General features: G+C 43.9%; 10 non-coding genes across 10 annotated transcripts; all 10 read right to left on the reverse strand.

Annotated features, from left to right (window-relative positions):
• Positions 1–554: 554 nt before the first annotated feature.
• trnak-uuu (transfer RNA lysine (anticodon UUU)) lies at positions 555–627 on the reverse strand. Its single transcript has one exon. It is a non-coding gene; the product is annotated as a tRNA-Lys (tRNA).
• A 2,719-nt stretch (positions 628–3,346) lies between these two features.
• trnak-uuu (transfer RNA lysine (anticodon UUU)) lies at positions 3,347–3,419 on the reverse strand. Its single transcript has one exon. It is a non-coding gene; the product is annotated as a tRNA-Lys (tRNA).
• Positions 3,420–5,711: 2,292 nt separating this feature from the next.
• trnak-uuu (transfer RNA lysine (anticodon UUU)) lies at positions 5,712–5,784 on the reverse strand. Its single transcript has one exon. It is a non-coding gene; the product is annotated as a tRNA-Lys (tRNA).
• A 3,132-nt stretch (positions 5,785–8,916) lies between these two features.
• On the reverse strand, positions 8,917–8,989 carry trnak-uuu (transfer RNA lysine (anticodon UUU)). The gene has a single exon. It is a non-coding gene; the product is annotated as a tRNA-Lys (tRNA).
• A 2,300-nt stretch (positions 8,990–11,289) lies between these two features.
• Positions 11,290–11,362, reverse strand: trnak-uuu (transfer RNA lysine (anticodon UUU)). Its single transcript has one exon. It is a non-coding gene; the product is annotated as a tRNA-Lys (tRNA).
• A 1,541-nt stretch (positions 11,363–12,903) lies between these two features.
• On the reverse strand, positions 12,904–12,976 carry trnak-uuu (transfer RNA lysine (anticodon UUU)). Its single transcript has one exon. It is a non-coding gene; the product is annotated as a tRNA-Lys (tRNA).
• A 3,117-nt stretch (positions 12,977–16,093) lies between these two features.
• Positions 16,094–16,166, reverse strand: trnak-uuu (transfer RNA lysine (anticodon UUU)). The gene has a single exon. It is a non-coding gene; the product is annotated as a tRNA-Lys (tRNA).
• Positions 16,167–16,894: 728 nt separating this feature from the next.
• trnak-uuu (transfer RNA lysine (anticodon UUU)) lies at positions 16,895–16,967 on the reverse strand. Its single transcript has one exon. It is a non-coding gene; the product is annotated as a tRNA-Lys (tRNA).
• Positions 16,968–19,896: 2,929 nt separating this feature from the next.
• Positions 19,897–19,969, reverse strand: trnak-uuu (transfer RNA lysine (anticodon UUU)). The gene has a single exon. It is a non-coding gene; the product is annotated as a tRNA-Lys (tRNA).
• A 2,299-nt stretch (positions 19,970–22,268) lies between these two features.
• trnak-uuu (transfer RNA lysine (anticodon UUU)) lies at positions 22,269–22,341 on the reverse strand. Its single transcript has one exon. It is a non-coding gene; the product is annotated as a tRNA-Lys (tRNA).
• Between the last annotated feature and the right edge of the window lie 2,120 nt (positions 22,342–24,461).

Below are 24,461 nucleotides of genomic sequence, written 5' to 3' on the forward strand. Positions count from 1 at the left end.
TCATCCAGGTCATTTATGAAAGTCACGAAGAGAAGGGGTTCCGGAACAGATCCCTGAGGTACACCACTGGTCACCAGCCTCCTTGCAGAATATGTCCCGTCTACAACCGCTCTTTGTCTTCTGTGAGCAAGCCAGTTCTGGATCCACAAAACAATGTCCCCTGGATCCCATGCCTCCTTACTTTCTCAATACCCCTTGCATGGGGCACGTGGTCAAATGCCTTGCTGAAATCCACATAAACTATGTCTACTGCTCGACCTGCATCACTGTGTTTAGTCACATGCTCAAAAAATTCATCGGGAAAGGCACAACCTTTCATAAAGGCAATGTTGACTATTCCTAATGATATTATGCTTCTCCAAATGTTCATAAATCTTGCCTCTCAGGATCTTCTCCATCAACTTACCAACCACTGAGGTAAGACTCATGGTCTATAATTTTCTATGCTATCTCTACTCCCTTTTTTGAATAAAGGAACAACTTCCGCAACGCTATAACGCGTGTCGGCTAATCGCTAGGCGACCCAATAAGTTTACTTTGAACTCTTGGTGCATCGCCTGAACAGGGACTTGAACCCTGGACCCTCAGATTAAAAGTCTGATGCTCTACCGACTGAGCTATCCAGGCTCTGTTGCATGGCTGAAATTTCTAGGAAGGAAATAGCGACACACACGAAATGCTGGAGGAATTCAGCAGGCCAGGCAGCATCTATGGAAAAGAGTAAGCAGTCGACGTTTCGGGCCGGGACGCTTCATCAGGACTGGAAAGGATGCGGAGAATTCGGAGTAATTGGGGGAGGGGGAGGAGAGGAATTAATAGAAGGACACAGGTGAGAGGTGAAACCGGACGCGGGAGTAGGGTTCATGTAACGAAGAGCACCAGTAGTTTACAGTAGACTGATTAAACCAAGGCTCCACACAGACAACACTCCGATCTATGACCCGGGGTGCCTTCTTCTTCTGCGAGACTTCAGTAGAATCAGATTCCTGTTTCTTCTCCGTGTTTTAACTCAGGTGAACTTTGCTGTTTCACGGCGGCAGTGGGGTGAAACGAGTTTAAATTACAAATGAACAAACAGCATGACAAAAAAACCATTAGAGCTTTAGTGCTTCAGAAAGTTTAGATTCCAAACTCCGTACCCTGCGAAACTTCGGGTGTTTTATGAGGATGGTATGGAACTGTATCAGACAGTGGAAGAGGCGACTACAGACATGAGGTTCAGAGGGCTGCCCGTCAGCGTGATCAAACCGAGGGAAAGCCTGGCTGAGCAGTTATCCCGATCTGCTTGGGAAATAGTAAGAGAACCGAGAAAGCAGGGGGCGGGAGGAGGGCGCGAGAATATCAGGAACAGACTGTGAGTTTTCCGAAGACAGCCCTCGCCCCCTCCAGGAGAGCCATGAGGTTTTGCTAACTTTAAAAGAGTTGATAAGATAAATGTAAGGAAAAACAGACGGTGCTATACCTATTTCAAGAAATACTTATTATAACGTAGGTCTGATATTACTCAATGCTTAAAATTCATTCATTCACTCCTTTTCCCCCACGTAAATGAGAATATATAAATGGGAGGAATGCACAGGGAAATCTGTTCTGTGTAATGTACATAGACTTGTTCACTTAACTTTTATGGGTACTATAATGGGGACCTCGCCCAACTCACAGAGAGGAGGGGCTATCCCCCACGGCTAGACGTTTCCTCCAGTTCAACCCAGGGTCATCTACCAGAGACCTCAGCCTTGGAATCACACTTCTGCTTCCTTTTTTTTATTATTCGCGTTTCCTGATTCTAGTTTGTTCAGGGAGTAGATCGACTAAGTTTTATTCTGTTAATTTCAATGATATATTGATAAATATAGAATTGTTATTCTTATCTCAATCAAGCTAAATTTGAAAAATTATTTTAAATGGGAGATAAGGAGGGCAGATATATTCTGGTAAGGGGGAATATAGATGGAAATTCAGTTACTCTATTGAATATATACGCACCCCCAGGAAGTGATAGTAGCTTCTTTCAGAAAATTACTAATATCATGGTCACGGAAACAGAAGATCTCCGGATATGTTGGGGAGACATAAATTTACAATTACAACGAAAGTTAGACACTTCCAACAGGAAAACCCATGAAACAAAATCCTTACATAAGAGAGTTAATACACTCTCTGAGGATGTTGGTCTAATTGATATATGGAGGGACCTTTTCCCGACAGAAGGGATTACACTCATTATTCTGCCCCCCATTCTGTATATACAAGAACAGACTATTTCATAACATTAGGAAAAGACAAAGACAGAATAAACACTTGTGGAATTGGGACAATAGATGTAAGTGACCATGCACATATATATTTATCTGTTGATTTTGATCTACAACCAAAGAATGCTATTTGGAAACTAAATTCAAGTCTGCCCAATGATCCCTACTTTCAGGAACAAATTAAAAAAGAAATTGGTCTTTACTTAGAATTCAATGATACTGGAGAGGTTTCACCTCACATTCTATGGGATACGTTTAAGGCTGTCTTAAGAGGGAAAATTATAGCAACATATTCAAAAAGAAAAAAAAAATAAGGAATAAAATATGAAAGGAATTCCAAAATAGACTGAAGGAACTAGAGAAAAAGCACAAATTGAATTTGGCACAGGATACATTAGAGGAAATTAAAATTATAAGGCATGAAATTAATAGTTTGGCTACGCAAGAAATCAGGAAGAATTTAATGTTTCTGAAACAGAGACATTATGAAATTGGATCTAAGTTTATGAAAGTACTGGCGTGGAAACTGAAGAAAAAGATAACCAAAAATACAATTCATAGAATTAGGGATCCAAGAACAAAAATTATAAAAAATAACCTGAGTGAAATTCAAGAAGCTCTAGAAGTGTTTTACACAACTCTGTCATCGATAACTATTGCTTATTTCTTTGTTATTAATATTTTGTTGACATTTTTCTCTCGTTGCATTTTCGTCGTTTGATGCCTTTTCAGAATGGGCTGTTTGTCAGCCTTTGCTGTCAGCGGTTTTCATTGATTCCATCGTGGTTGTTCATAGCGACTGGGAATGCTGCAAGAAAATGAACGTCAGGGCAGGATGGTGACATTTATGCACTTTGATAACGACTTTGCTTTAAACTTTGAGTTACCTTGAACTTTGAGTATTCGGGCCGCAGAGAGACGCGTGCTTCTGATGTCACGGGTCGAATCCACTGTACTCTGTTGCGTTTCTGCACATTCACATTGCCTTACCAGGTAATTATGCAAACGGCATGTTTAACAGTACATGGAGGTCTCAGTGACAAGTTGCTGACTCGCTTTCCGATGCAGTTGGATTTTAAATATAAATTTAGCGGCCGAACAGGGACTTGAACCCTGGACCCTCAGATTAAAAGTCTGATGCTCTACCGACTGAGCTATCCGGGCTTCCAGAAAATGAACCAGCTTATACGTATCTGGGTGGAACTCCATCTGCCGCTTCTCAGCCCAGTTTTGCATCCTATCAGTGTCCCGCTGTAACGTCTGACAGCCCTCCACACTATCCACAACACCTACGCCCTTGGTGTCATCAGAAAATTTACTAACCCATCCCTCCACTTTCTCATCCAGGTCATTTATGAAAATCACGAAGAGTAGGGGTCCCGGAACAGATCGCTGAGGTACGCCACCGGTCACCAACCTCCTTGCAGAATATGCCCCGTCTACACCCGCTCTTTGTCTTCTATGAGCAAGCTATTTCTGGATCCACAAAGCAATGTCCCCTTGGATCCCATGCCTCCTTACTTTCTCAATACGCCTTGCATGGGGTACGTGGTCAAATGCCTTGCTGAAATCCACATAAACTATGTCTACTGCTCGACCTTCATCACTGTGTTTAGTCACATGCTCAAAAAATTCATCGGGAAAGGCACAACCTTTCATAAAGGCATGTTGACTATTCCTAATGATATTATGCTTCTCCAAATGTTGATGAATCTTGCCTCTCAGGATCTTCTCCATCAACTTTCTAACCACTGAGGTAAGAGTCATTGTCTATAATTTCCTGGGCTTTCTCTACTCCCTTTTTTGAATAAAGGAACAACATCCGCAACCCTCCGATCCTCCGGAAACTCTCTCTTCCCTATTGATGATGCAAATATCATTGCCAGAAGCTCAGCCATCTCCCCACTCGCCTCCCAGAATAGCCTGGGGTACATTTCATCCCGTTCCGGTGACTTATCCAACTTGATGCTTTCCAAAAGCTCCAGCACAAATTCGCTTTCTTAATATCTACATGTCCAAGTTTTTCCAGTCCGTGCAACTCATCCCTGCAATCGCCAAGAATTTTTTCCGTTGTGAATACTGGAGCAAAGTACTCATTAAATACCTCTGCTATCTCCTCCGGTTCCATGCACATGCTGAGTTTCTTTCGGCATCTGAGGAATTGGAGCTTCCCGTGCACTTTCCTAGCCGCAGCAGGATCGGGAGAAATTGTCGGTGATAATTACACCGGGGAACCTCAGCCATCTACACTTGAACACCGCTGCTGCAGACAGGAGCGCGTGCTCCGCCACGGTCCGTGACGTCAACAACCGGCTCCTTCCTCCGGCTGACACCGACAGAACAGCGGTCGCCTCGACAACGTCCGACCGACTCTCTCCCCTTCTGGCACCGCTCGACAGGACAGTTACTGGGTGTCAGAGATTTAAGAAAGCACCTAGTTTATCCTTCCCGGTCGTCAGGCACGGACTTGAAATCTTCTGGCGTTACTCCAAGTGCGCGCGATGTGAATTCAGCGCCTAAACAGGGATTTGAATTGTGGAGCCTGAGATTAAAAGTTTGAAGCTCTGCAGACTGGTGTATCCAGGCTCCGGGTCACCGGCTGCCAACGCGCTCTCTGCTGTCTGACTAACCCACGCCCGCTCAAACTTCGGACGTGTTTTCTGTGTGTGGTAAATTAGCATGTTGGTTCATTATTAACACACGTGTCGAGCTACAGGGAAAAACATGGTTTGCATACCCGTGTTCCGCGTGATCGCGTTATGCACTGAACTGTTTGAAGGTCGGAAAGGGTCTGATGAGCTGAATAGCTTGTCGCTGCGCTTTCTAATTCTGCAAAGTCAACAAGGATCCTGCACAACGCTACCGGCGAGAGTCTGTTGGGTGACGCCACACAAACGCCTTTCCCACCGCGTCAGGAAGGAGCTGCTCACCAGCTTCAGGGACGAGGAGGAGGTCGCGCCTCTGACTCCATCAATGCCCTAACGTGGAGATTTCCTTTCTTTCTTTTCTTTATTTGTTAATCGACACAGCGCGGATTAGACTCCAGCGGTCCTTTTAGCAGCTCTGTCTCAGCATACTGTAACATTACCGATCTAACGCCAGCCCCTTGCAAAGAAAGGGACAATTTATAATGACCAGTCAAACTAACCTCATGGACTGCGGGAGGAAACCGGGGCACTCGGGGATAAAGCAAGCACTCTACGGGGCCTACGCATAGTCGTTATACAGAGGAGGCCAGATTGAACTCCGAACCCCTCACCGCCCCGCCACAAACTGTAATAGCGCCGCGCTTCGGGCTACGCCTCCGAGGTGCCTGAACCAATCTGCGGGTAGTCTATGGGCTTCTAACTTCAGGCTCCTGTAAATCTTCACCAGAGGAGCGTATCGCTGGCAATATAACGCGTGTCAGCTAATCGCTAGGCGACCCAATAAGTTTACTTTGAACTCTTGATGCATCGCCTGAACAGGGACTTGAACCCTGGACCCTCAGATTAAAAGTCTGATGCTCTACCGACTGAGCTATCCAGGCTCTGTTGCATGGCTGAAATTTCCAGGAAGGAAATAGCGACACACACGAAATGCTGGAGGAATTCAGCAGGCCAGGCAACATCTATGGAAAAGAGTAAGCAGTCGACGTTTCAGGCCGGGACTTTTTATCAGGACTTTAAGTCTTAATTCTGTTGAACGTAGGAGATTTGAGGGGGACGGTGATCTGTCAGAGGTATATATGCTGATGAGGGTGATAGACAGAGTGAAAGAACACGCAACACACACACACAAAATGCTGGAGGGACTCAGCAGGCCAGGCAGCATGTATGGAATAGAGTGAACAGTCGACGTTTCGGGCCGGGACGCTTCATCAGGACCAGAAAGGATGGCGATAATTCAGAGTAAGAAGTTGGGGGGAGGGGGAGGAGAGGAAGTAATACAAGGTGACAGGTGACAGGTGAAACCGGACGCGGGAGTAGTGTTCAGGTAACGAAGAACACCAGCAGTTTACAGGCGACTGATTAAACCAAGGCTCGACACCAGCAACACCACGATCTATGACCCGGGATGTCTTCTTCTTCTGTGAGACTTCAGTAGAATCAGGTTCCGGTTTCTTCTCAGTGTTTTGTCTCAGGTGAACTTTGGTGTTTGTCGGCGGCAGTGGGGTAAAACGAGTTTAAATTACAAATAAACAAACAGCACAAAAACAAAGGATTAGAGATTTAGCGCTTCAGAAAGATTTGATTCCAAACTCCGTACCCTGCGAAACTGCGGGTGTTTTATGAGGATAGTGTGCAACTGTCGCACATAGGGGAAGAGGCGACTACAGACATTAGGATCAGACGGCTGCCTGTCAGCGTGATGAAACCAAGGGAAAGTCTGGCTGAGCAGTTATCCCGATCTGCTTGGGAAATAGTAAGAAAACCGAGAAAGCAGGGGACGGAAGGAGGGCGAGAGAATATCAGGAAGAGAATGTGAGTTTTCCGAAGACATCCCTCGCCCCCTCCAGGAGAGCCATAAGGTTTGGCTAACTTTAAAAGTGTTGATAAGATAAATGTAAGGAAAAACAGACGGTGCTATACCTATTTCAAGAAATACTTATTACAACGTTGATTTCATATTACTCAATTTTTAAAATTCATTCATTCGCCCCTTTTTCCCCACTTAAATGGGAACATATATATGGGAGGAATATACAGGGAAATCTTTTCTGTGTAATGGACATAGACTTGTTCACTTAACTTTTATGGGTACTGTAATGGAGACCTCCCCCAACTCACAGAGAGGAGGGGCTATCCCCCACGGCTAGACGTTTCCTCCAGTTCAACCCAGGGTCATCTACCAGAGACCTCAGCCTTGGAATCACACTTCCGTTTCCTTTTTTTTATTATTCGCGTTTCCTGATTCTAGTTTGTTCAGGGAGTAGATCGACTAAGTTTTATTCTGTTAATTTCAATGATATATTGATAGATAAATACACATGGCCAAGGACAATGTAAAATTCCTTTCTTTTAATGTCAATTGGTTGTTAAATCCAAACAAAAGTAGTAAAATTCTATTTTACCAGGAATGATGACAATTACAGGAAAATCACTTAAGTGATAATGAGCATGGAAATGTAAAGAGAATGTGTTTCACTAATTTGTTTTTCTCCTCATATAAATCAGGACATAGGAGAGGAATTGTTATTCTTATCTCAATCAAGCTAAATTTAGAAAAATTATTTTAAATGGGAGATAAGGAGGGCAGACATATTCTGGTAAGGGGAAATATAGATGGAAATTCAGTTACTCTATTAAATATATACGCACCCCCAGGAAGTGATAGTAGCTTCTTTCAGAAAATTACTAATATTATGGTAACAGAAACAGAAGGTCTCCTGATATGTTGGGGAGACTTGAATTTACAATTACAACGAAAGTTAGACACTTCCAACAGAAAAACCCATGAAACAAAATCCTTACATAAGAGAGTTAATACACTCTCTGAGGATGTTGTTCTAATTGATATATGGAGGGACCTTTTCCCGACCGAAGGGATTACACTCATTATTCTGCCCCCCATTCTGTATATACAAGAACAGACTGTTTCATAACATTAGGAAAAGACAAAGATAAAATAAACACTTGTGGAATTGGGACAATAGATGTAAGTGACCATGCACCTATATATTTATCTGTTGATTTTGACCTACAACCAAAGAATGCTATTTGGAAACTAAATTCAAGACTACCCAATGATCCCTACTTTGAGGAACAAATTAAAAAAGAAATTGGTCACTTACTTAGAATTCAATGATACTGGAGAGGTTTCACCTCCCATTCTATGGGATACGCTTAAGGCTGTCTTAAGAGGGAAAATTATAGCAACCTCCTCAAAAAGAAAAACAAAATAAGGACTAAAATATGAAAGGAATTCCAAAATAGACTGAAGGATCTAGAGAAAAAGCACAAATTGAATTTGGCACAGGATACATTAGAGGAAATTAAAATTATAAGGCATGAAATTAATAGTTTGGCTACGGAAGAAATCAGGAAGAATTTAATGTTTCTGAAACAGAGACATTATGAAATTGGATCTAAGTTTATGAAAGTACTGGCGTGGAAACTGAAGAAAAAGATAGCAAAACATACAATTCATAGAATTACAGATCCAAGAACAAAAATTATAAAAAATAACCTGAGTGAAATTCAAGAAGCTCTCGAAGTGTTTTACAAAACTCTGTCGTCGATAACTATTGCTTATTTCTTTGTTGTTAATATTTTGTTGACATTTTTCTCTCGTTGCATTTTCATCGGTGGTTGCCTTTTCAGAATGGGCTGTTTGTCAGCCTTTGCTGTCAGCGGTTTTCATTGATTCCATCGTGGTTCTTCATAGCAACTGGGAATGCTGCAAGAAAATGAACCTCAGGGCAGGATGGTGACATTTATGCACTTTGATAATGACTTTTCTTTAAACTTTGATGTACCTTGAACTTTGATTATACGGGCCGCAGAGAGACGTGTGCTTCTGATGTCACGGGTCGAGTCCACTGTACTCTGTTGCGTTTCTGCACATTCACATTGCCTTACCAGGTAATTATGCAAACGGCATGTTTAACAGTACATGGAGGTCTCAGTGACAAGTTGCTGACTCGCTTTCCGATGCAGTTGGATTTCAAATATAAATTTAGCACCCGAACAGGGACTTGAACCCTGGACCCTCAGATTAAAAGTCTGATGCTCTACCGACTGAGCCATCCGGGCTTCCAGAAAATGAACCAGCTTACACGTATCTGGGTGGAACTCCATCTGCCGCTTCTCAGTCCAGTTTTGCATCCTATCAGTGTCCCGCTGTAACGTCTGACAGCCCTCCACACTATCCACAACACCTACGCCCTTGGTGTCATCAGAAAATTTACTAACTCATCCCTCCACTTTCTCATCCAGGTCATTTATGAAAATCACGAAGAGTAGGGGTCCCGGAACAGATCGCTGAGGTACGCCACCGGTCACCAACCTCCTTGCAGAATATGCCCCGTCTACACCCGCTCTTTGTCTTCTGTGAGCAAGCCATTTCTGGATCCACAAAGCAATGTCCCCTTGGATCCCATGCCTCCTTACTTTCTCAATACGCCTTGCATGGGGTACATGGTCAAATGCCTTGCTGAAATCCACATAAACTATGTCTACTGCTCGACCTTCATCACTGTGTTTAGTCACATGCTCAAAAAATTCATCAGGCTAAGGCACAACCTTTCATAAAGCCATGTTGACTATTCCTAATGATATTATGCTTCTCCAAATGTTCATAATTCTTGCCTCTCAGGATCTTCTCCATCAACTTACCAACCACTGAGGTAAGACTCATGGTCTATAATTTCCTGGGCTATCTCTACTCCCTTTTTTGAATAAAGGAACAACATCCGCAACCCTCCGATCCTCCGGAAACTCTCTCTTCCCTATTGATGATGCAAATATCATTGCCAGAAGCTCAGCCATCTCCTCCCTCGCCTCCCAGAATAGCCTGGGGTACATTTCATCCCGTTCCGGTGACTTATCCAACTTGATGCTTTCCAAAAGCTCCAGCACAAATTCGCTTTCTTAATATCTACATGTCCAAGTTTTTACAGTCCGTGCAACTCATCCCTACAATCGCCAAGAATCTTTTCCGTTGTGAATACTGGAGCAAAGTACTCATTAAGTACCTCTGCTATCTCCTCCGGTTCCATGCACATGCTGAGTTTCTATCGGCATCTGAGGAATTAGAGCTTCCCGTGCACTTTCCTAGCCGCAGCGGGATCGGGAGAAATTGTCGGTGATATTTACACCGGGGAACCTCAGCCATCTACGCTTGAACATCGCTGCTGCAGACAGGAGCGCGTGCTCCGCCACGGTCCGTGACGTCAACAACCGGCTCCTTCCTCCGGCTGACACCGACAGAACAGCGGTCGCCTCGACAACGTCCGACCGACTCTCTCTCCTTCTGGCACCGCTCGACAGGACAGTTACTGGGTGTCAGAGATTTAAGAAAGCACCTAGTTTATCCTTCCCGGCCGTCAGGCACGGACTTGAAATCTCCTGGCGTTACTCCAAGTGCGCGCGATGTGAATTCAGCGCCTAAACAGGGATTTGAATTGTGGAGCCTGAGATTAAAAGTTTGAAGCTCTGCAGACTGGTGTATCCAGGCTCCGGGTCACCGGCTGCCAACGCGCCCTCTGCTGTCTGACTAACCCCCGCCCGCTCAAACTTCGGACGTGTTTTCTGTGTGTGGTAAATTAGCATGTTGGTTCATTATTAACACACGTGTCGAGCTACAGGGAAAAACATGGTTTGCATACCCGTGTTCCGCGTGATCGCGTTATGTACTGAACTGTTTGAAGGTCGGAAAGGGTCTGATGAGCTGAATAGCTTGTCGCTGCGCTTTCTCATTCTTCAAAGTCAACAAGGATCCTACACAACGCTACCGGGAGAGTCTGCTGGGTGACGTCACACAACCGCCTTTCCCACCGCGTCAGGAAGGAGCTGCTCACCAGCTTCAGGGACGAGGAGGAGGTCGCGCCTCTGACTCCATCAACGTCCTGAGGTGGAGATTTCCTTTCTTTCTTTTCTTTATTTGTTAATCGACACAGCGCGGATTAGACTCTACCGGTCCTTTTAGCAGCTCTGTCTCAGCAAACTGTAACATCACCGATCTAACGCCAGCCCCTTGTAAAAATAGGGACCATTTATAATGACCAGTTAAACTACCCTCATGGACTGCGGGAGGAAACCGGGGTACTCGGGGATAAAGCACGCAGTCTACGGGGCCTACGCATGGTCGTTATACAGAGGAGGCCAGATTGAACTCCGAACCCCTCACCCGCCCCCCCCCCACACACAAGCTGCAATATCGTTGCCCTTCGGGCTACGCCTCCAAGGTGCCTGAACTAATCTTTGGGTAGTCCATGGGCTCCTAACTTCAGGCTCCTGCAAATCTTCACCAGAGGAGCGTATCGCTGGCAATATAACGCGTGTCGGCTAATCGCTAGGCGACCCAATAAGTTTACATTGAACTCTTGATGCATCGCCTGAACAGGGACTTGAACCCTGGACCCTCAGATTAAAAGTCTGATGCTCTACCGACTGAGCTATCCAGGTTCTGTTGCATGGCTGAAATTTCCAGGAAGGAAATAACGACACACACGAAATGCTGGAGGAATTCAGCAGGCCAGGCAGCATCTATGGAAAAGAGTAAGCAGTCGACGTTTCGGGCCGGGACGCTTCATCAGGACTGGAAAGGATGCGGAGCATTCGGAGTAATAAGGTGGGGGAGGGGGAGGAGAGGAATTAATACAAGGCGACAGGTGAGAGGTGAAACCGGACGCGTGAGTAGGGTTCAGGTAACGAAGAACACCAGTAGTTTACAGGAGACTGATTAAACCAAGGCTCCACGCAGTCAGCACTCCGATCTATGACCCGGGGTATCTTCTTCTGTGAGACTTCAGTAGAATCAGATTCCGGTTTCTTCTCAGTGTTTTAACTCAGGTGAACTTTGCTGTTTCTCGGCGGCAGTGGGGTGAAACTAGTTTAAATGACAAATGAACAAACAGCATGACAAAAAAAAAACATTGGAGATTTAGAGCTTCAGAAAGATTAGATTCCAAACTCCGTACCCTGCGGAACTGCGGGCGTTTTATGAGGATGGTATGGAACTGTATCAGACAGCGGAAGAGGCGACTACAGACATGAGGTTCAGAGGGCTGCCGTCAGCGTGATCAAGCCGTGGGAAAGCCTGGCTGAGCAGTTATCCCGATCTGCCTGGGAAATAGTAAGAGAACTGAGAAAGCAGGGGACGGGAGGAGGGCGAGAGAATATTAGGAAGAGACTGAGTTTTCCGAAGACATCCCTCGCCCCCTCCAGGAGAGCCATAAGGTTTGGCTAACTTTAAAAGTGTTGATAAGATAAATGTAAGGAAAAACAGACGGTGCTATACCTATTTCAAGAAATACTTATTATAACGTAGGTCGGAAAGGGTCTGATGAGCTGAATAGCTTGTCGCTGCGCTTTCCAATTCTTCAAAGTCAACAAGGATCCTGCACAACGCTACCGGGAGAGTCTGCTGGGTGACGTCACACAACCGCCTTTCCCACCGCGTCAGGAAGGATCTGCTCACCAGCTTCAGGGACGAGGAGGAGGTCGCGCCTCTGACTCCATCAACGCCCTGAGGTGGAGATTTCCTTTCTTTCTTTTCTTTATTTGTTAATCGACACAGCGCGGATTAGACTCTACCGGTCCTTTTAGCAGCTCTGTCTCAGCAAACTGTAACAGCACCGATCTAACGCCAGCCCCTTGTAAAAATAGGGACCATTTATAATGACCAGTTAAACTACCCTCATGGACTGCGGGAGGAAACCGGGGCACTCGGGGATAAAGCACGCAGTCTACGGGGCCTACGCATGGTCGTTATACAGAGGAGGCCAGATTGAACTCCGAACCCCTCACCACCCCACCACAAGCTGTAATAGCGCCGCGCTTCGGGCTACGCCTCCGAGGTGCCTGAACCAATCTGCGCGTAGTCTGTGGGCTTCTAACTTCAGGATCCTGTAAATCTTCACCAGAGGAGCCTATCGCTGGCAATATAACGCGTGTCGGCTAATCGCTAGGCGACCTAATAAGTTTACTTTGAACTCTTGATGCATCGCCTGAACAGGGACTTGAACCCTGGACCCTCAGATTAAAAGTCTGATGCTCTACCGACTGAGCTATCTAGGCTCTGTTGCATGGTTGAAATTTCCAGGAAGGAAATAGCGACACACACGAAATGCTGGAGGAATTCAGCAGGCCAGGGAACATCTATGGAAAAGAATCGACTTTTCGGGCCGGGACCTTTTATCAGGACTTTAAGTCTTAATTCTGTTGAACGTAGGAGATTTAGGGGGACGGTGATCTGTCAGAGGTATACATGATGATGAGGGTGATAGACAGAGTGAAAGAACACGCAAAACACACACACAAAATGCTGGAGGGACTCAGCAGGCCAGGCAGCATGTATGGAATAGAGTAAACAGTCGACGTTTCGGGCCGGGACGCTTCATCAGGACCAGAAAGGATGGCGAGAATTCAGAGTATGAAGTTGGGGGGAGGGGGAGGAGAGGAAGTAATACAAGGTGACAGGTGATAGGTGAAACCGGACGCGGGAGTAGGGTTCAGGTAACGAAGAACACCAGTAGTTTACAGGCGACTGATTAAACCAAGGCTCCACACCAGCAACGCTCCGATCTATGACCCGGGATGTCTTCTTCTTCTGTGAGACTTCAGTAGAATCAGGTTCCGGTTTCTTCTCAGTGTTTTATCTGAGGTGAACTTTGGTGTTTCTCGGCGGCAGTGGGGTAAAACGAGTTTAAATTACAGATGAACAAACAGCACATAAACAAAGGATGAGAGATTTAGCGCTTCAGAAAGATTTGATTCCAAACTCCGTACCCTCCGAAACTGCGGGTGTTTTATGAGGATGGTATGGAACTGTGTCAGACTACAGACATGAGGATGAGAGGGCTGCCCGTCAGCATGATCAAACCGAGGGAAACCCTGGCTGAGCAGTTATCCCGATCTGCTTGGGAAATAGTAAGAATACCGAGGAAGCAGGAGACGGGAGGAGGGCGAGACAATATCAAGAAGAGTCTGTGAGTTTTCTGAAGACAGCCTTCACCCTCTCCAGAAGAGCCGTAGGGTTTGGCTAAATTTAAAAGTGTTGATAGGATAAACGAAAGCAAAAATATACGGTGTTCTACGTATTTCAAGAAATACTTATAATAATGTGGATTTCATATTACTCAATTTTCAAAATTCATTCATTCACTGCTTTTTCCCCACCTGAATGAGAATATATATATGGGAGGAATACACAGGGAAATCTTTTCTGTGTAATGGACATAGCCTTATTAACTTATTTTTATGAGTAGTGTAATGGGGCTTTCCCCCAACTCACAGAGAGGAAGGTAGAGGAGGGTAGCCCAGGGCTAGAAGTTTCCTCTAGCTCAACCCAGGGTCATCCAGTAGAGAGCTCAGTCTTGGAATCACACTTCCGTTGCCTTTTTTTTTATTATTCGCGTTTCTTGGCTCGAATTTGTTCAGGGAGTAGATCGATAAAGTTTGATTCTGCTAAATTCAATGATATATTGATAGATAAATACACATGGTTAAGGACGAAGTAAAATTCATTTCTATTAATATCAATGGGCTGTTAAATCCAACCAAACGTTGTAAAATTCTATTTTTCAGGAAATGGTGACAATCACAGAAAAATCACTTAAGTGATAACGAACATGGAAAACCAAAGAGAATGGGCTTCACTAATTTGTTTTTCTCCTCATATAAATCAGGACATAGGAGAGGAGTTGCTATTCTTATCTCAAGCAAGCTAAATTTTGAAAAAGTATTCTAAATGGGAGATAAGGAGGGCAGATATATTCTGGTGAGGGGGAATATAGATGGAAATTCAGTTTCTATTTTCAATATATACGCACCCCAAGGAAGTGATATTAGTTTCTTGCAGAAAATTACTAATATTATGGTAACGGAAACAGAAGGTCTCCTGATATGTGGGGGAGACTTAAATTTACAATTACAACGAAAGTTAGTCACTTCCAATAGAAAAACCTATGAAACAAAATCCTTACATAAGAGAGTTAATACACTTTTTGAGGATGTTAGTTTAATTGATATATGGAGGGACCTTTTCCCCGACGGAAAGAATTACACTCATTATTCTGCCCCCCACCATTCGGTATATACAAGAATAGACTATTTCATAACATTAGGAAAAGATAAAGACAAAATAAACACCTGTGGAATTTGGAGAATAGATGTAGGTGACCATGCACATATATATTAATGTGTTGATTTTGACCTACAACCTAAGAATGCTATTTGGAAACTAAATTCAAGTCTACTCAATGATCCCTACTTTAAGGAAAAAAATTAAAAAGAAATTGGTCTTTACTTAGAATTCAATGATCTGGAGAAGTTTCAGCGGCCATTCTATTGGATACTCTGAAGGCTGTCTGAAGAGGGAAAATAATGGCGATATTTTCCATATAAGAATAACAAAGGAATAAAACAATAGAGGAAATACAAAATAGGCTGAAGAAACCAGGAAAGAAAAGACAAATTGAATTTGGCGCAGGATACATTAGAGGAAATTAAAATTATAAGGCATGAAATTAATAGTTTGGCTGCGCAAGAAAACAGGAAGAATTTAATGTTTCTGAAACTGAGACATAATGAAAGTGGATCTAAGTTTATGAAAGTACTGGCGTGGAAACTGAAGAAAAAGATAGCCAAAAATACAATTCATAGAATTAGGGATCCAAGATCAAAAATTATAAAAAATAACTTGAGTGAAATTCAAGAAGTTTTTGAAGCGTTTTACACAGATCTGTCATCGATAACTATTGCTTATTTCTTTGTTATTATTATTTTGTTTATCGTTTTCTCTCATTGCATTTTCATCGTTTGTTGCCTTTTGAGAATGGGTTGTTTGTCAGCCTTTGCTGTCAGTGGTTTTTCATTGATTCCATCGTGGTTCTTCATAGCGACTGGGAATGCTGCAAGAAAATGAACGTCAGGGCAGGATGGTGACATTTATGCACTTTGATAATGATTTTTCTTTAAACTTTGATGTACTTTGAACTTTGATTATACGGGCCGCAGAGAGACGTGTGCTTCTGATGTCACGGGTCGAGTCCACTGTACTCTGTTGCGTTTCTGAACATTCACATTGCCGTACCAGGTAATTATGCAAACGGCATGTTTAACAGTACATGGAGGTCTCAGTGACAAGTTGCTGACTCGCTTTCCGATGCAGTTGGATTTTAAATATAAATTTAGCGCCCGAACAGGGACTTGAACCCTGGACCCTCAGATTAAAAGTCTGATGCTCTACCGACTGAGCTATCCGGGCTTCCAGAAAATGAACCAGCTTATACGTATCTGGGTTGAACTCTATCTGCCGCTTCTCAGCCCAGTTTTGCATCCTATCAGTGTCCCGCTGTAACGTCTGCCAGCCCACCACACTATCCACAACACCTACGCCCTTGGTGTCATCAGAAAATTTGCCAACCCATCCCTCCACTTTCTCATCCAGGTCATTTATGAAAATCAGGAAGAGAAGGGGTTCCGGTACAGATCCCTGAGGTACACCACTGGTCCCAGCCTCCTTGCAGAATATGTCCCGTCTACAACCGTCTTTGTCTTCTGTGAGCAAGCCATTTCTGGATCCACAAAACAATGTCCCCTGGATCCCATGCCTCCTTACTTTGTTAATCAGCCTTGCATGTGGCGCGTGGTCAAATGCCTTGCTGAAATCCACATAAACTATGTCTACTGCTCGACCTTCATCACTGTGTTTAGTCACATTCTCAAAAAATTCACCGGGCTAAGGCACAACCTTTCATAAAGCCAATGTTGACTATTTCTAATGATATTATGCTTCTCCAAATGTTCATAAATCTTGCCTCTCAGGATCTTCTCCATCAACTTACCAACCACTGAGGTAAGACTCATGGTCTATAATTTCCTGGGCTATCTCTACTCCCTTTTTTGAATAAAGGAACAACATCCGCAACCCTATAACGCGTGTCGGCTAATCGCTAGGCGACCCAATAAGTTTACTTTGAACTCTTGATGCATCGCCTGAACAGGGAGTTGTACCCTGGACCTTCAGATTAAAAGTCTGATGCTCTACCGACTGAGCTATCCAGGCTCTGTTGCATGGCTGAGATTTCCAGGAAGGAAATAGCGACACACACGAAATGCTGGAGGAATTCAGCAGACCAGGCAGCATCTATGGAAAAGAGTAAGCAGTCGACGTTTCGGGCCGGGACGCTTCATCAGGACTGGAAAGGATGCGGAGGATTCGGAGTAATAAGGTGGGGGAAGGGGAGGAGAGGAATTAATACAACGACACAGGTGAGAGGTGAAACCGGACGCGGGAGTAGGGTTCATGTAACGAAGAGCACCAGTAGTTTACAGGGGACTGATTAAACCAAGGCTCCACACAGACAGCATTCCGATCTATGACCGGGGTGTCTTCTTCTTCTGTGAGACTTCAGTAGAATCAGATTCCGGTTTCTTCTCAGTGTTTTAACTCAGGTGAACTTTGCTGTTTCTCGGCGGCAGTGGGGTGAAACTAGTTTAAATGACAAATGAACAAACAGCATGACAAAAAAAAAAACATTGGAGATTTAGACCTTCAGAAAGATTAGATTCCAAACTCCGTACCCTGCGAAACTGCGGGCGTTTTATGAGGATGGTATGGAACTGTATCAGACAGTGGAAGAGGCGACTACAGACATGAGGTTCAGAGGGCTGCCCGTCAGCGTGATCAAACCGTGGGAAAGCCTGGCTGAGCAGTTATCCCGATCTGCTTGGGAAATAGTAAGAGAACCGAGAAAGCAGGGGACGGGAGGAGGGCGAGAGAATATTAGGAAGAGACTGTGAGTTTTCCGAAGACATCCCTCGCCCGCTCCAGGAGAGCCATAAGGTTTGGCTAACTTTAAAAGTGTTGATAAGATAAATGTAAGGAGAAAGAGACGGTGCTATACCTATTTCAAGAAATACTTATTATAGCGTAGGTTTCATATTACTCAGTGTTTAAAATTCATTCATTCACTCCTTTTTCCCCACGTAAATGAGAATATATAAATGGGAGGAATGCACAGGGAAATCTGTTCTGTGTAATGTACATAGACTTGTTCACTTAACTTTTATGGGTACTGTAATGGAGACCTCCCCCAACTCACAGAGAGGAGGGGCTATCCCTCACGGCTAGACGTTTCCTCCAGTTCAACCCAGGGTCATCTACCAGAGACCTCAGCCTTGGAAACACACTTCCGTTTCCTTTTTTTATTATTCGCCTTTCCTGATTCTAGTTTGTTCAGGGCGGAGATCGACTAAGTTTTATTCTGTTAATTTCAATGATATATTGATAGATAAAAACACATGGCTAAGGACAATGTAAATTTCCTTTCTTTAAATGTCAATGGGCTGTTAAATCCAAACAAAAGTAGTAAAATTCTATTTTACCAGGAATGATGACATTTACAGGAAAATCACTTAAGTGATAATGAGCATGGAAAAGTAAAGAGAATGTGTTTCACTAATTTGTTTTTCTCCTCATATAAATCAGGACATAGGAGAGGAATTGTTATTCTTATCTCAATCAAGCTAAATTTAGAAAAATTATTTTAAATGGGAGATAAGGAGGGCAGACATATTCTGGTAAGGGGAAATATAGATGGAAATTCAGTTACTCTATTAAATATATACGCACCCCCAGGAAGTGATAGTAGCTTCTTTCAGAAAATTACTAATATTATGGTAACGGAAACAGAAGGTCTCCTGATATGTTGGGGAGACTTGAATTTACAATTACAACGAAAGTTAGACACTTCCAACAGAAAAACCCATGAAACAAAATCCTTACATAAGAGAGTTAATACACTCTCTGAGGATGTTGTTCTAATTGATATATGGAGGGACCTTTTCCCGACAGAAGGGATTACACTCATTATTCTGCCCCCCATTCTGTATATACAAGAACAGACTGTTTCATAACATTAGGAAAAGACAAAGATAAAATAAACACTTGTGGAATTGGGACAATAGATGTAAGTGACCATGCACCTATATATTTATCTGTTAATTTTGACCTACAACCAAAGAATGCTATTTGGAAACTAAATACAAGACTACCCAATGATCCCTACTTTGAGGAACAAATTAAAAAAGAAATTGGTCTTTACTTAGAATTCAATGATACTGGAGAGGTTTCACCTCCCATTCTATGGGATACGCTTAAGGCTGTCTTAAGAGGGAAAATTATAGCAACTTCCTCAAAAAGAAAAACAAAATGAGGACTAAAATATGAAAGTAATTCCAAAATAGACTGAAGGAACTAGAGAAAAAGCACAAATTGAATTTGGCACAGGATACATTGGAGGAAATTAAAATTATAAGGCATGAAATTAATAGTTTGGCTACGGAAGAAATCAGGAAGAATTTAATGTTTCTGAAACAGAGACATTATGAAATTGGATCTAAGTTTATGAAAGTACTGGCGTGGAAACTGAAGAAAAAGATAGCAAAACATACAATTCATAGAATTACAGATCCAAGAACAAAAATTGTAAAAAATAACCTGAGTGAAATTCCATAAGCTCTAGAAGTGTTTTACAAAACTCTGTCGTCGATAACTATTGCTTATTTCTTTGTTGTTAATATTTTGTTGACATTTTTCTCTCGTTGCATTTTCATCGTTTGTTGCCTGTTGAGAATGGCCTGTTTGTCAGCCTTTGCTGTCAGCGGTTTTCATTGATTCCATCGTGGTTCTTCATAGCGACTGGGAATGCTGCAAGAAAATGAACCTCAGGGCAGGATGGTGACATTTATGCACTTTGATAACGACTTTTCTTTAAACTTTGATGTACCTTGAACTTTGACTATCCGGGCCGCAGAGAGACGTGTGCTTCTGATGTCACGGGTCGAGTCCACTGTACTCTGTTGCGTTTCTGCACATTCACATTGCCTTACCAGGTAATTATGCAAACGACATGTTTAACAGTACATGGAGGTCTCAGTGACAAGTTGCTGACTCGTTTTCCGATGCAGTTGGATTTTAAATATAAATTTAGCGCCCGAACAGGGACTTGAACCCTGGACCCTCAGATTAAAAGTCTGATGCTCTACCGACTGAGCCATCCGGGCTTCCAGAAAATGAACCAGCTTATACGTATCTGGGTGGAACTCCATCTGCCGCTTCTCAGCCCAGTTTTGCATCCTATCAGTGTCCCGCTGTAACCTCTGACAGCCCTCCACACTATCCACAACACCTACGCCCTTGGTGTCATCAGAAAATTTACTAACCCATCCCTCCACTTCCTTATCCAGGTCATTTATGAAAATCACGAAGAGAAGGGGTTCCGGAACAGATCCCTGAGGTACACCACTGGTCTCCAACCTCCTTGCAGAATATGTCCCGTCCACAACCGCTCTTTGTCTTCTGTGGGCAAGCCAGTTCTGGATCCACAAAGCAATGTCCCCTTGGATCCCATGCCTCCTTACTTTCTCAATACGCCTTGCATGGGGTACGTGGTCAAATGCCTTGCTGAAATCCACATAAACTATGTCTACTGCTCGACCTTCATCACTGTGTTTAGTCACATGCTCAAAAAATTCATCGGGAAAGGCACAACCTTTCATAAAGCCATGTTGACTATTCCTAATGATATTATGCTTCTCCAAATGTTGATAAATCTTGCCTCTCAGGATCTTCTCCATCAACTTACCAACCACTGAGGTAAGAATCATTGTCTATAATTTCCTGGGCTTTCTCTACTCCCTTTTTTGAATAAAGGAACAACATCCGCAACCCTCCGATCCTCCGGAAACTCTCTCTTCCCTATTGATGATGCAAATATCATTGCCAGAAGCTCAGCCATCTCCCCCATGCGCCTCCCAGAATAGCCTGGGCTACATTTCATCCGGTTCCGGTGACTTATCCAACTTGATGCTTTCCAAAAGCTCCGGCCCTTTCTCTTTTTTAATATCTACATGATCAAGTTTTTCCAGTCCCTGCAAGTCATCCCTACAATCGCCAAGAATCTTTTCCGTTGTGAATACTGGAGCAAAGTAGTCATTAAGTACCTCTGCTATCTCCTCCGGTTCCATGCACATGCTGAGTTTCTTTCGGCATCTGAGGAATTGGAGCTTCCCGTGCACTTTCCAACCGCAGAAGTATCGCGAGAAATTGTGGGTGATATTTACACCGGGGAACCTCAGCCATCTACACTTGAACACCGCTGCTGCAGACAGGAGCGCGTGCTCCGCCACGGTCCGTGACGTCAACAACCGGCTCCTTCCTCCGGCTGACACCGACAGAACAGCGGTCGCCTCGACAACGTCCGACCGACTCTCTCTCCTTCTGGCACCGCTCGACAGGACAGTTACTAGGTGTCAGAGATTTAAGAAAGCACCTAGTTTATCCTTCCCGGTCGTCAGGCACGGACTTGAAATCTCCTGGCGTTACTCCAAGTGCGCGCGATGTGAATTCAGCGCCTAAACAGGGATTTGAATTGTGGAGCCTGAGATTAAAAGTTTGAAGCTCTGCAGACTGGTGTATCCAGGCTCCGGGTCACCGGCTGCCAACGCGCCCTCTGCTGTCTGACTAACCCCCGCCCGCTCAAACTTCAGGTGTGTTTTCTGTGTGTGGTAAATTAGCATGTTGGTTCATTATTAACACACGTGTCGAGCTACAGGGAAAAACATGGTTTGCATACCCGTGTTCCGCGTGATCGCGTTATGTACTGAACTGTTTGAAGGTCGGAAAGGGTCTGATGAGCTGAATAGCTTGTCGTGCGCTTTCTAATTCTTTAAAGTCAACAAGGGTCCTGCACAACGCTACCGGGAGAGTCTGCTGGGTGACGTCACAGAACCGCCTTTCCCACCGCGTCAGGAAGGAGCTGCTCACCAGCTTCAGGGACGAGGAGGAGGTCGCGCCTCTGACTCCATCAACGCCCTGAGGTGGAGATTTCCTTTCTTTCTTTTCTTTATTTGTTAATCGACACAGCGCGGATTAGACTCTGCCGGTCCTTTTAACAGCTCTGTCTCAGCAAACTGTAACAGCACCGATCTAACGCCAGCCCCTTGTAAAAATAGGGACAATTTATAATGACCAGTTAAACCACCCTCATAGACTGCGGGAGGAAACCGGGGCACTCGGGGATAAAGCACGCAGTCTACGGGGCCTACGCATGGTCGTTATACAGAGGAGGCCAGATTGAACTCCGAACCCCTCACCCGCCCCCCCCCACACACACCCAAGCTGTAATATCGTTGCCCTTCGGGCTACGCCTCCAAGTTGCCTGAACTGATCTTTGGATAGTCTATGGGCTTTTAACTTCAGGCTCCAGCAAATCTTCACCAGAGGAGCGTATCGCTGGCAATATAACGCGTGTCGGCTAATCGCTAGGCGACCCAATAAGTTTACTTTGAACTCTTGATGCATCGCCTGAACAGGGACTTGAACCCTGGACCCTCAGATTAAAAGTCTGATGCTCTACCGACTGAGCTATCCAGGCTCTGTTGCATGGCTGAAATTTCCAGGAAGGAAATAGCGACACACACGAAATGCTGGAGGAATTCAGCAGGCCAGGCGACATCTATGGAAAAGAGTAAGCAGTCGACGTTTCAGGCCGGGACTTTTTATCAGGACTTTAAGTCTTAATTCTGTTGAACGTAGGAGATTTGAGGGGGACGGTGATCTGTCAGAGGTATATATGCTGATGAGGGTGATAGACAGAGTGAAAGAACACTCAACACACACACACAAAATGCTGGAGGGACTCAGCAGGCCAGGCAGCATGTATGTTTTAGAGTAAACAGTCGACGTTTCGGGCCGGGACGCTTCATCAGGACCAGGAAAGATGGCGATAATTCAGAGTAAGAAGTTGGGGGGAGGGGGAGGAGAGGAAGTAATACAAGGTGACAGGTGATAGGTGAAACCGAACGCGGGGGTAGGGTTCAGGTAACGAAGAACACCAGTAGTTTACAGGCGACTGATTAAACCAAGGCTCCACACCAGCAACACTCCGATCTATGACCCGGGATGTCTTCTTCTTCTGTGAGACTTCAGTAGAATCAGGTTCCGGTTTCTTCTCAGTGTTTTATCCGAGGTGAACTTTGGTGTTTCTCGGCGGCAGTGGGGTAAATCGAGTTTAAATTACAAATGAACAAACAGCACATAAACAAAGGATTAGAGATTTAGCGCTTCAGAAAGATTTGATTCCAAACTCCGTACCCTGCGAAACTGTGGGTGTTTTATGAGGATGGTTTGGAACTGTATCAGACAGTGGTAGAGGCGACTACAGACATGAGGTTCAGAGGGCTGTCCGTCAGCGTGATCAAACCGAGGGAAAGCCTGGCTGAGCAGTTATCCCGATCTGCTTGGGAAATAGTAAGAATACCGAGGAAGCAGGAGACGGGAGGAGGGCGAGACAATATCAAGAAGAGTCTGTGAGTTTTCCGAAGACAGCCCTCACCCTCTCCAGAAGAACCGTAGGGTTTGGCTAAATTTAAGAGTGTTGATAGGATAAACGGAGGCAAAAATATACGGTGTTCTACGTATTTCAAGAAATACTTATAATAATGTGGATTTCATATTACTCAATTTTCAAAATTCATTCATTCACTGCTTTTTCCCCACCTGAATGAGAATATATATGGGAGGAATACACAGGGAAATCTTTTCTGTGTAATAGACATAGGCTTATTAACTTACTTTTATGAGTAGTGTAATGGGGTTTTCCCCCATCTCACAGGGAGGAAGGTAGAGCAGGGTAACCCACGGCTAGAAGTTTCCTCTAGCTCAACCCAGGGTCATCCAGTAGAGAGCTCAGCCTTGGAATCACACTTCCGTTGCCTTTTTTTTATTATTCGCGTTTCTTGGCTCGAATTTGTTCAGGGAGTAGATCGATAAAGTTTTATTCAGCTAATTTCAATGATATATTGATAGATGAGTACACAGGGCTAAAGACGAAATAAAATTCATTTCTGTTAATGTCAATGGGCTGTTAAATCCAACCAAACGTTGTAAAATTCTATTTTACAGGAAATGGTGACAATTACAGAAAAATCACTTAAGTGATAACGACCATGGAAAACCAAAGAGAATGGGCTTCACTAATTTGTTTTTCTCCTCATATAAATCAGGACATCGGAGAGGAGTTGCTATTCCTATCTCAAGCAAGCTAAATTTTGAAAAAACTATTCTAAATGGGAGATAAGGAGGGCAGATATATTCTGGTGAGGGGGAATATAGATGGAAATTCAGTTACTCTATTCAATATATACGCACCCCAAGGAAGTGATATTAGTTTCTTGCCGAAAACTACTAATATTATGGTAACAGAAACAGTCTGAAGGAACCAGGAAAAAAAAACACAAATTGAATTTGGCACAGGATACATTAGAGGAAATTAAAATTATAAGGCATGAAATTAATAGTTTGGCTACGCAAGAAATCAGGAAGAATTTCATGTTTCTGAAACAGAGACATTATGAAAGTGGATCTAAGTTTATGAAAGTACTGGCGTGGAAACTGAAGAAAAAGATAGCCAAAAATACAATTCATAGAAATAGTGATCCAAAAATTATAAAACATAACCTGAGTGAAATTCAAAAAGCCCTTGAAGTGTTTTAC

This window comes from Mobula birostris, chromosome 13, assembly GCF_030028105.1.
Source record: "Mobula birostris isolate sMobBir1 chromosome 13, sMobBir1.hap1, whole genome shotgun sequence".
Classification (NCBI taxonomy): Eukaryota; Metazoa; Chordata; class Chondrichthyes; order Myliobatiformes; family Myliobatidae; genus Mobula; species Mobula birostris.